This window comes from Oncorhynchus nerka, linkage group LG22, assembly GCF_034236695.1.
Source record: "Oncorhynchus nerka isolate Pitt River linkage group LG22, Oner_Uvic_2.0, whole genome shotgun sequence".
Classification (NCBI taxonomy): Eukaryota; Metazoa; Chordata; class Actinopteri; order Salmoniformes; family Salmonidae; genus Oncorhynchus; species Oncorhynchus nerka.
In genome coordinates, this window is record NC_088417.1 from 51,443,402 (window position 1) to 51,456,117 (window position 12,716).

Consider the following 12,716-nt stretch of genomic DNA (forward strand, 5'->3'; position numbering starts at 1 on the left):
AGCCAGACTACGGTTTGCAACTGCACATGGGGACAAAGATTGTACTTTTGGAGAAATGTCCTCCGGTCTGATGAAACAAAAATAGAACTGTTTGGCCATAATGACCATTGTTATGTTTGGAGGAAAAAGGGGGAGGCTTGCAACCTGAAGAACACCATCCCAACCATGAAGCATGTGGGTGGCAGCATCATGTTGTGGGGGTGCTTTGCTGCAGGAGGGACTGGTGCACTTCACAAAATAGATGGCATCATGAGGATGGAAAATTATGTGGATATATTGATGCAACATCTCAAGACTTCAGTCAGGAAGTTAACACTTGGGTCTTCCAAATGGACAATGACCCCAAGCATACTTCCAAAGTTGTGGCAAAATGGCTTAAAGACAAAAAGTAAAGGTTTTGGAGGGCCATCACAAAGTCTTGACCTCAATCCTATAGAAAATATGTGGGCAGAACTGTGAAAGCCTGTGCGAGCAAGGAGGCCTACAAACCTGATTCAGTTTAACCAGCTCTATCTGGAGGAATGGGCCAAAATTCACCCAACTTATTGTGGGAAGCTTGTGGAAGTCTACCTGAAAAGTTTGACCCAAGTTAAACAATTTGAAGGCAATGTTACCAAATACTAATTGAGTGTATGTAAACTTCTGACCCACTGGGAATGTGATGAAAGAAATAAAAGCTGAAATAAATAATTCTCTCTCCTATTATTCTGACATTTCACATTCTTAAAGTAAAGTGATGATCCTAACTGACCTAAGACAGTGAATTTTTTCTCGGGTTAAATGTCAGAAATTGTGAAAAACTGAGTTTACATATTTTTGGCTAAGGTGTATGTAAACTTCTGACTTCAACTGTATATACACACTGAAAAAAACCATAAACACAATATGTAAAGCGTTGGTCCCATGTTTCATGAGTTGAAATAAAAGATCCCAAAATGTTCCATACGCACAAAAATATTTTTTCTCAAATTATTTATCCTAAAATAAATTACATAACAATTAGTGAGCATTTCTCCTTTGCCAAGATAATCCATCCACCTTACAGGTGTGGCATATCAAGAAGCTGATTAAACAGCATGATCATTACACAGGTGCAACTTGTGCTGGGGACTTTAAAGGCCATTTACAAATTTGAAGAGCATGCAATTGGCATTCTGACTGCAGGAATGCACACCAGAGTTGTTACCAGATAATTTTATGTTAATTTCTCTATCATAAGCCGCCTCCCTACATTGCTTTAGAGAATTAGTCAGGAAGTCCAACTGGCCTCACAATCGCAGACCACATGTAACCATGCCAGCGCAGGACATCCACATCCGGCTTCTTCACCTGCGGCATTCTCTGAGACCAGCCAACCAGACAGCTGATGAAACTGAGGAGTAATTTTGTCTGTAATATATCCCTTTTGTTGGGAAAAACCCATTCTGATTGGCTGGGAAGGGCTCCCCAGTGGGTGGGCCTAGCTCCCCAATTGGTGGGCCTATGCCCCTACCCAGTAATGTTAATACATTTATTTGAATTTACTGATTTTGCTTTTGTAAACAGTAACTTTGCTGCATATTGCATTTATATTTTTGTTCAGTGTATTTCTGTTAATTTTTGTATACCGTGTATATACACATACAAAAGTATGTGGACACATCTTCAAATTAGTGGGTTCTGCTATTTCAGCCACACCCGTTGCTGACAGGTGTATAAAATCGAGCACACAGCCATGCAATCTCCAAAGGAAAACATTGGCAGTAGAATGGCCTTTCTGAAAGCTCAGTGACATTCAATGTGGCAACAGTTTGGGGAAGACATGTTGTGGAAATCCTTACACAGGGATACTCGAAGTCAATCTTAAATGAATCATACTTTATTGACAGAAGGCTGGATAGGTCACAATCAAACTTAGATGCATAATGTATCAGTCTGAAGTGAGTTCTAACGGGGTCGTCCCGTTAGTTCCCTTATATACTGACAAGTTATATTTGCATGATTTAGCTTATTCATCATTCATAATTAATTTAGCATTAACATTTACTATCACTCAATTGACCGATCAATACTGGTTCATGCATATGGCATACCAATACCTCTCGAGGCTTCTTCTCTCCAAGCTGAGACATTGAAACTGAGATATCGTTCTCAAAACAAGTGTTTGGGCGTACTGCCAAATTTCAGATAATACAGTGAGGATTTCTTCCAGGCGTTCAATCAGTAATTTGCATGAAAACAGAAACCGACATTGCCCCCGTGCAAAAAGCGAGGTTGATACAGAAGTGTTTTGTTGAGTTCGGTGTGGAAGAACTTGACTGGCCTGCACATAGCCCTGATCTCAACCTATCGAACACATTTGGGATGAATTGCAACGCCAAATTGTGAGCCTGGCCTAAACGCCCAACATCAGTCCCTGACCTGTGATGTGCTCATTAGAACAGCATACACCACAACCATCAATTCAGGACCATCCATGGACAGAAGGCTACCGTCAGTCCTCATGATGAAAGGATAACATTAGATATCCTGCCAATTTCAGCACCACCGAAGTGGACGGCCAGGAGAACACTGCTCCAGGGATCACCTCAGAGCACAACCAATTGGGCTGCATTAGTCATTGTCCCTATACCCATCAAATAACGCATAGCTGTATATCTGTCAATAGCAAAAGCAAGTAGCCTAATGACATTAAGATCACAGATAAATCTAAAAGATGTATAGAAGTAAAAAGCAAACGTCTAAACTATACATTACATTTTAAAAAATGAGCCAAACAACTCGTAAGCTTCCATTAGGGAAAAATTATTCTGGCACAGCAGCCCGTGCCTTAAAGGTTGTAACTTACAATATATATCAGTTGCAGCCTCCTCGATGCTGTGTTGAACCTCATGAGTAGTTTCTGATTTCATTCTCCTTCCAAGCAAAATGTACTTCTCAGGTCCCACTCAAATACTAGGTGGACAAGCTGGGCTTTTCGTTGATGTAACAGCAAATAACATTTTATTTGTCACATGCGCAGAATACAACAGGTGTAGTAGACCTTACCGTGAAATGCTTATTTACAAGCCCTTAACCAGCAATGCAGATCAAGAAATGGAGTCAAGAAAATATTTACTAAATAAAAAATCAAATCAAATCAAAAAGTATCACAAAATATTTACATGGCAATAACGAGGCTATATACAAGGGGTACCGGTACCGAGTCAATATGCGGGGGTAAAGGTTAGTCAAGGTAATTTGTAAAGCGGGGGGTTAAATGTGAAGACTAAATAGTCAGGGTGGCCATTTGACTAATTGTTGGTCCGAGACTTCACGCTCCGGTGCTGGGCCTTCCTCTGACACCGCCTAGTATATAGGTGTAAGGGTTTTCCTCCTCTTCGTCTGAAGAGGTGTAGCAAGGATCGGACCAAGATGCGGCGTGGTAAGTGTCCATGGTTGTTTATTTAAAAACCTGAACTGAACACTCAATGAAGACAAAACAATAAATGTGAACAAAACCGAAACAGTACCATGTGGCGAACAAACACAGACCCGGAAACAATCAACCACAAACACACAGTGAAACCCAGGCTACCTAAGTATGATTCTCAATCAGAGACAACTAATGACACCTGCCTCTGATTGAGAACCATACTAGGCCGAAACATTGAAATTCCCAAAACCTAGAAAAACAAACATAGACAACCCACCCAACTCACGCCCTGACCATACTAAATAAATACAAAACAAAGGAAATTAAGGTCAGAACGTGACAATAGGTCCTGGATGTCAGGTAACTTGGCCCCAGTGATGTACTGGGCGTACACACTACCCTCTGTAGCGCATTGCGGTCAGATGCCGAGCAGTTGTCATACCAGGCGGTGATGCAACCTGTCAGGATGCTCTCGATGGTGTAGCTGTAGAACTTTTTGAGTATCTGGGGACCCATGCCAAATCTTTTCAGTCTCCTGAGGGGGAAAAGGTGTTGTCGTGCCCTCTTCAAAACTGTCTTGGAGTGTTTGGACCATGTAGGTTCGTTGGTGATTTGGACACCAAGAAACTTGTAACTCTTGACCCGCTCAACTTCAGCCCCTTCAATGTTAATGGGAGCCTGTTAGGCCTTCCTTTTCCTATAGTCCACGATCAGTTCCTTTGTCTTGTTCACATTGAGGGAGAGGTTATTGTCCAGGCACCACACTGCCAGCTCTCTGACTGCCTCCCTATAGGCTGTCTCATCGTTGTTGGTGATCAGGTCTACCACTGTTGTGTCATCAATAAACTTAATGATGGTTTTGGAGTCGTGCTTGGCCATGCAGTTGTGGGTGAACAGGGAGTACAGGAGGGGACTAAGCATGCACCCCTGAGGGGCCCCCGTGTTGAGGATCAGCGTGGCAGATGTGTTGTTACCTGCCCTTACTACCTGGGGGTGTCAGGGAGTCCAGGATCCAGATGCAGAGGGAGGTGTTTAGTCCCAGGTTCCTTAGCTTAATGATGAGCTTTGAGGGCACTATGGTGTTGAACGCTGAGCTCTAGTCAATGAACAGCATTCTCATATAGGTGTTCATTTTGTCCAGGTTGGAAAGGGGCATGTGGAGTGCAATTGAGATTGCATCATCTGTGGATCTGTTGTGGCGGTATGCAAATTGGAGTGGGTCTAGGGATTCCTGCGTGATGGTGTGGATGTGAGCCATGACCAGTCTTTCAAAGCATTTCATGGTTACCGACGTGATTGCTACTGGGAGGTAATCATGTAGGCAGGTTATCTTCGCTTTCTTGGTCACAGGGACTATGGTGGTCTGCTGTAACATTACAGATTCGGTCAAGGAAAGGTTCAAAATGTCAGTGAAGACACTTGCCAGTTGGCCGTGCATGCTTTGGTACACGTCCTGGTAATCCATCTGGCCCCACGGCTTTGTGAATGTTGACCTGTTTAAAGGTCTTGCTCACATTGGCTACGGAGAGTGTGATCACACAGATGTCCGGAAACAGCTGGTGCGATCATGCATGCTTCGGTGCTGCTTGCCTGGTAGGCTTGCGTCACTGGGTAGCTTGTGGCTGGGTTTCATTTTGCAGTCCGTAATAGTTTTCAAGCCCTGCCACATCGGACGAGAGTCAGAGACGGTGTAGTAGGATGACATTCTTGTCTTGTATTGACGCTTTGCCTTTTTGATGGTTCGTCGGAGAGCATAGCAGGATTTATTATAAACGTGTGGATTAGTGTCCCGCTCCTCGAAAGCGGCAGTTCTAGCCTTTAGATCGGTGGGGATGTTGCTTGTCATCCATGGCTTCCGGTTGAGAAATGTATGTACGGTCACTGTGGGGCAGATGTTGTCGATGCACTTATTGATGAAGCCGGTGACTGAAGTCGTATACTCCTCAATGCCATTGGATGAATCCCGGAACATATTCCAGTCTGTGCTAACAAAACAGTCCTGTAGCGTAGCATTCGCGTCATCTGACCTCTTTTGTATTGAGTGAGTCACTGGTTCTTCCTGCTTTAATTTTTGCTTGTAAGCAGGAATCAGGAGGATAGAATTATGGTTAGATTTGCCTAATGGAGTTTGAGGGTGAGCTTTATATGTGTCTCTTGGTGTGGAGTAAAGGTGGTCTAGAGTTTTTAAGTTTCCATGCATTAAAGTCCCCTGCCACTAGGAGTGCCGCTTGTGGGTGAGCATTTTTTTGTTTGCCTATAGCCTTATACAGCTCATTGAGTGCGGTCTTAATGCCAGCATCGGTTTGTGGTGGTAAATAGACGGCTATGTATAATATAGATGAGAACTCTCTTGGTAGATAGTGTGGTCTACAGCTTATCATGAGGTATTCTACCTCTGGTGAGCGATACCTTGACACTTCTTTAATATTAGACATTCCGCACCAGCAGTTATTGACAAATAGACACACACCCCCAACACTCTCCTTATCAGACGTAGCTGCTTTGTCCTGCTGATGCACGGAGAAGCCAGCCAGCTCTATATTATCCGTGTCATCCTTCAGCCACATCTCGTGAAAAACAAGATATTACAGTTTATAATGTCCCGTTGGTAGGATAGTCTTAATCGTAGATGGTCCAGTTTGTTTTCCAAGGATTGCACGTTGGCCAATAATACCGAAGGTAGTGGTGGTTTACCTACTCGTCAGCATATTCTTACAAGGCACCTCACCCCGCCTCTCCCCTTTTTCTCCAAATTTTCTTCACGCTGATGAAGGGGATTTGGGCCTTGTCTCGACAAAGCAGTATATCCTTCTTGTTGGACTCATTACAGAAAAGGGTTTTGTCCAGTTCGATGTGAGTATCACTGCTCTGATGTCCAGAAGCTATTTTCGGTCATAAGAGACAGTAGCAGCAACATTATGTTCAAACGGAGTTACAAACAATGCGAAAAAACTAAACAAAATAACACAGTTGCTTAGAAGCCCGTGAAACGGCAGCCATCCCCTCCGGCGCCATTATAACATGCTCTGTGTTCACAGTCTGAGTTCACTGAATACGTTCTTCAGGGTGGAGAACATATTTTTAAATATTGCTGTAGATGCCCCCAAAATTGTAATCATGTTTCAGTGCAAACAGCACAGTTGTTATTGCTGACAAAGGCCCGCTGTATCTTTGAAGAACAGTGATTTGTTTTTGCTGGCTTTGGATGTAATTTCACTTTGCAAGAATGTGTGAACTGCAAAAAAAATTGCTTCCGCTGTTTCAGTTTTGGTTAGATTAAAAAGGTTGTTATTTAATAGTGGCTGGAATAACGGAGGTGCATGTGCTTGTTGTGATGCTAGCCCCTGGCTCTTCTTGATCTTGTTGGTCAGAAGACGGCGTGGGGTTGGGCGGGTCTTAGGCATACATTTTATGCTAGGATCCTCAACCTCGGTGGTCAGGCCTGCTGCAGGCTGATCGGTGAGCAAGGCATCACTCTCGGCATGGTCCTCAGTTTTCTGCTCTAGGCAGTGCCCAGACATCTTCGGATTTCCATGCTGATCAAAGCTTAGCAAACTAGCTATAATTATTCAGTGTGTCGCTGTCTGCCAAAGTTAAACAACTTTTTGCCCTCTCTTGGCAACACCCCACCCCTTGCCCTGGAATCCAATGAGCTTCCTAAATAAGGTAATGAAGGCAGTACCTTATGACATTACTTGGCTAGGTGCCTAATCAGAAAGCATTTTGTGATTTTAACTACTAAATATTACATTATAAATTTGGTTGTTTGGATCCTGTATGCTGATTGTACAAGCAGCATTCTAAGCCGTATTGTCCATCACAGACATACCTATGCTTGCTAATAATTCCATCTGAAAATGATCAATGTGTCTCCATAAGAATATCATGTTCATGTTGTTGTCTGAATCATCTCTTTTACTTATCTCCACTCGCACATTATTTTCCCTTGCTTCCAGCCTAGCATTTCATTTGCGGGGGTTAGTATAAGCCTCACTGTCTGCTTGTCCAACCTCAGAAACAATGTTACACTTTTGAATTTCGATCTCTGTAGTACCATACATAGAGTGAATGGTGCACCAGACGAGACAAGACAACTTTTTCTGAGCCAGTCGAATTCATTCATCAATGTCATTATCATGGATATATCCAAGTAAATGCCCCCCCCCCCAAAAAAAGCTCTATCAAACTGAAAATGCAGCTATTTTACTCTCATTCCAGGTTCAATGTTTGATGTGACTGAGTTAGCTGAAGTTGGCTAGCTAGCAATGACAAGAACGTTATTCAGCCTGTGTAGCAACCATTTTGTTTAGAATGGACGACCATTCCTTTTGCATTCAACTATACAAAAATAACTAACGACTGGGTCGCGTCTGTAGCACAACATGACCGAAATAACTAACAACCAGATTTTTGTTCGGACTAAATCTTCTGGTGGAAAAATGAAATTGTATTGTATGAATTGACAAAATAATGTATGAATGAAAATATGTAATTCATTGTTATTTTAATATGTTGGTAGCAGTTTTATAAAAGCAATAATGCATGCGAGGCAGTGCTGTATCATGAATACAGTCATAGGTAAATTGCATTGTTTGGCCCCTCCTCACCCCTCCTCAGATCATGAGCGCACATCCGGCATATACTGTAGCGTCTGTCCCGGTCTGTGCTTCTGGCAGGCTCGGCAGCGCTACTTTGGCAAAACCGGGCAGAGAAATTCAAATACCATTTATTATGTTTATGGGGAAACACTTTTATCTGGGGGAGGGGGGGGCACTGAACGTAGAGTATTGGTAAAGGTTTTAAAGGCCTACAGTACATTGGTGGTGAGGATTGCTAAACATCTCTAGTTGGAGATGATGATTGATTCATGATTCACAGGTCAAAATGCTGCTTTTCTTTCTGCATAATTTGGTCTGAGGAAACTTCTTTATGATCTTATTGCACCCCAGAACGCTAACAGAACATGTTAGTCACCCCTAGCACACCCTTGAGGGTGTAGGTATGGATGTACTTTCTTCAGAATATTGATATTTGTCACCTATATGCTTGTGAAGCGGCAGGTACCTGGGGCGGCAGGTAGCCTAGTGGTTAGAGCATTGGACTAGTAACTGGAAGGTTGCAAGATCAAAACCCTGAGCTGACAAGGTAAAAATCTATCATTCTGCCACTGAACAAGGCACTTAACCCACTGTTCCTAGGCTCTCATTGAATGTAAAGCAAAAAATGTATTTCCATACAGGAATTGACGACGGGGGCAAAATCTAGAGACAAGTTATATATTCCCATTCAGAACCCAGAGTTCCCTTTGGTAATTCATTGTGATTTATGGCTCATGCTACCTCATTATGTGTCTGCATATAAATCAGAAATGAATTAGTTTTGACTTTCAGGCAGACTTTCATGCAAATGTCTCAAAGAGTCTCCTCAACCCTACGTATACAATCTACACTCTTGTCTGCAATCAATCTGCAATCTGCACTCCCTTGTAGCACAACAGTCACCCCAAATTAAAATTGATACCTTCCGCTTGCCTGAACCTCTTGCCAGAAAGCATTGCTTTTAGCTGAATGTCTAGCCACCTGAAGTGATATGTTGGAAATATTGCAGCTTACTGTCAGAATACTTAGCATGTTAGCTAACCCTTCCCCTAACCTTAATTTAACCCTTTAACTAACTCCTAAACTTAACCCTAACCCCTAGCCTGGCTAAAGTTAGGGGGATAGCTAACATTAGCCACCGAGCTAGAATTCGTAACACATCATAGATTTTGTAATATCGTAACATCAAATCAAATCAAATTTTATTTGTCACATACACATGGTTAGCAGATGTTAATGGGAGTGTAGCGAAATGCTTGTGCTTCTAGTTCCGACAATGCAGTAATAACCAACAAGTAATCTAGCTAACAATTCCAAAACTACTACCTTATAGACACAAGTGTAAGGGGATAAGAATATGTACATAAAGACATATGAGTGAGTGATGGTACAGAGCGGCATAGGCAAGATACAGTAGATGGTATTGAGTGCAGTAAATACATATGAGATGAGTATGTAAACAAAGTGGCAGAGTTAAAGTGGCTAGTGATACATGTATTACATAAAGATGCAGTAGATGATATAGAGTACAGTATATACATACATATGAGATGAATAATGTAGGGTATGTAAACATTATATTAGGTTGCATTGTTTAAAGTGGCTAGTGATATATTTTACATCATTTCCCATCAATTCCCATTATTAAAGTGGCTGGAGTTGAGTCAGTGTGTTGGCAGCAGCCACTCAATGTTAGTGGTGGCTGTTTAACAGTCTGATGGCCTTGAGATAGAAGCTGTTTTTCAGTCTCTCGGTCCCAGCTTTGATGCACCTGTACTGACCTCGCCTTCTGGATGATAGCGCGGTGAACAGGCAGTGGCTCGGGTGGTTGTTGTCCTTGATGATCTTTATGGCCTTCCTGTGACATCGGGTGGTGTAGGTGTCCTGGAGGGCAGGTAGTTTGCCCCCGGTGATGCGTTGTGCAGACCTCACTACCCTCTGGAGAGCTTTACGGTTGTGGGCGGAGCAGTTGCCGTACCAGGCGGTGATACAGCCCGACAGGATGCTCTCGATGGTGCATCTGTAGAAGTTTGTGAGTGCTTTTGGTGACAAGACGAATTTCTTCAGCCTCCTGAGGCTGAAGAGGCGCTGCTGCGCCTTCTTCACGATGCTGTCTGTGTGGGTGGACCAATTCAGTTTGTCTGTGATGTGTACGCCGAGGAACTTAAAACTTACTACCCTCTCCACTACTGTCCCATCAATGTGGATAGGGGGGTGTTCCCTCTGCTGTTTCCTGAAGTCCACAATCTCCTTAGTTTTGTTGACGTTGAGTGTGAGGTTATTTTCCTGACACCACACTCCGAGGGCCCTCACCTCCTCCCTGTAGGCCGTCTCGTCGTTGTTGGTAATCAAGCCTACCACTGTTGTGTCGTCCGCAAACTTGATGATTGAGTTGGAGGCGTGCGTGGCCACGCAGTCGTGGGTGAACAGGGAGTACAGGAGAGGGCTCAGAACGCACCCTTGTGGGGCCCCAGTGTTGAGGATCAGCGGGGTGGAAATGTTGTTGCCTACCCTCACCACCTGGGAGCGGCCCGTCAGGAAGTCCAGTACCCAGTTGCACAGGGCGGGGTCGAGACCCAGGGTCTCGAGCTTGATGACGAGCTTGGAGGGCACTATGGTGTTAAATGCCGAGCTGTAGTCGATGAACAGCATTCTCACATAGGTATTCCTCTTGTCCAGATGGGTTAGGGCAGTGTGGTTGAGATTGCATCGTCTGTGGACCTATTTGGGCGGTAAGCAAATTGGAGTGGGTCTAGGGTGTCAGGTAGGGTGGAGGTGATATGGTCCTTGACTAGTCTCTCAAAGCACTTCATGATGACGGAAGTGAGTGCTATGGGGCGGTAGTCGTTTAGCTCAGTTACCTTAGCTTTCTTGGGAACAGGAACAATGGTGGCCCTCTTGAAGCATGTGGGAACAACAGACTGGGATAGGGATTGATTGAATATGTCCGTAAACACACCAGCCAGCTGGTCTGCGCATGCTCTGAGGGCGCGGCTGGGGATGCCGTCTGGTCCTGCAGCCTTGCGAGGGTTGACACGTTTAAATGTTTTCCTCACGTCGGCTGCAGTGAAGGAGAGTCCGCATGTTTTAGTTATGGCCGTGTCAGTGGCACTGTATTGTCCTCAAAGCGGGCAAAAAAGTTATTTAGTCTGCCTGGGAGCAAGACATCCTGGTCCGTGACTGGGCTGGTTTTCTTTTTGTAATTCGTGATTGACTGTAGACCGTGCCACATACCTCTTGTGTCTGAGCCGTTGAATTGAGATTCTACTTTGTCTCTATACTGACGCTTAGCTTGTTTGATTGCCTTGCGGAGGGAATAGTTACACTGTTTGTATTCGGTCATGTTTCCGGTCACCTTGCCCTGATTAAAAGCAGTGGTTCGGGCTTTCAGTTTCATGCGAATGCTGCCATCAATCCACGGTTTCTGGTTTGGGAATGTTTTAATCGTTGCTATGGGAACGACATCTACAACGCACGTTCTAATGAACTCGCTCACCGAATCAGCGTATTCGTCAATGTTGTTGTCTGACGCAATACGAAACATATCCCAGTCCACGTGATGGAAGCAGTCTTGGAGTGTGGAATCAGATTGGTCGGACCAGCATTGAACAGACCTCAGCGCGGGAGCTTCTTGTTTTAGTTTCTGTCTGTAGGCAGGGATCAACAAAATAGAGTCGTGGTCATTTTTTCGAAAGGAGGGCGGGGCAGGGCCTTATATGCGTTCGCGGAAGTTAGAATAGCAGTGATCCAAGGTTTTTCCAGCCCTGGTTGCGCAATCGATATGCTGATCAAATTTAGGGAGTCTTGTTTTAAGATTAGCCTTGTTAAAATCCCCAGCTACAATGAATGCAGCCTCTGGATAAATGGATTCCAGTTTGCAAAGAGTCAAATAAAGTTTGTTCAGAGCCATCGATGTGTCTGCTTGGGGGGGAATATATACGGCTGTGATTATAATCGAAGAGAATTCCCTTGGAAGATAATGCGGTCGACATTTGATTGTGAGGAATTCTAAATCAGGTGAACAGAAGGACTTGAGTACCTGTATGTTGTTCTGATCACACCACGTCATGTTAACCATGAAGCATACGCCCCCGCCCCTCTTCTTACCAGAAAGATGTTTGTTTCTGACGGCGCGATGCGTGGAGAAACCCGCTGGCTGCACCGATTCCGATAGCGTCTCTCCAGTGAGCCATGCTTCCGTGAAGCAAAGAACGTTACAGTCTCTGATGTCCCTCTGGAATGCTACCCTTGCTCGGATTTCATCAACCTTGTTGTCAATAGACTGGACATTGGCGAGAAGAATGCTAGGGAGTGGTGCACAATGTGCCCGTCTCCGGAGTCTGACCAGAAGACCGCTCCGTTTCCCCCTTTTACGAAGTCGTTTTTTTGGGTCGCCAGCTGAGATCCATTCCGTTGTCCTGGGTGGAAGGCAGTACACAGGATCCGCTTCGCGAAAGTCATATTCTTGGTCGTACTGATGGTGAGTTGACGCTGCTCTTATGTTCAGTAGTTCTTCTCGACTGTATGTAATGAAACCTAAGATGACCTGGGGTACTAATGTAAGAAATAACACGTAAAAAAACAAAAAACTGCATAGTTTCCTAGGAACGAGAAGTGAAGCGAGGCGGCCATCTCTGTCGGCGCCGGAAGTTTGTACATTATTCCAATTCATAAGATATTGTACATTTTGCAAATTTGTAACATGTTGTACATTTTGAAAAATC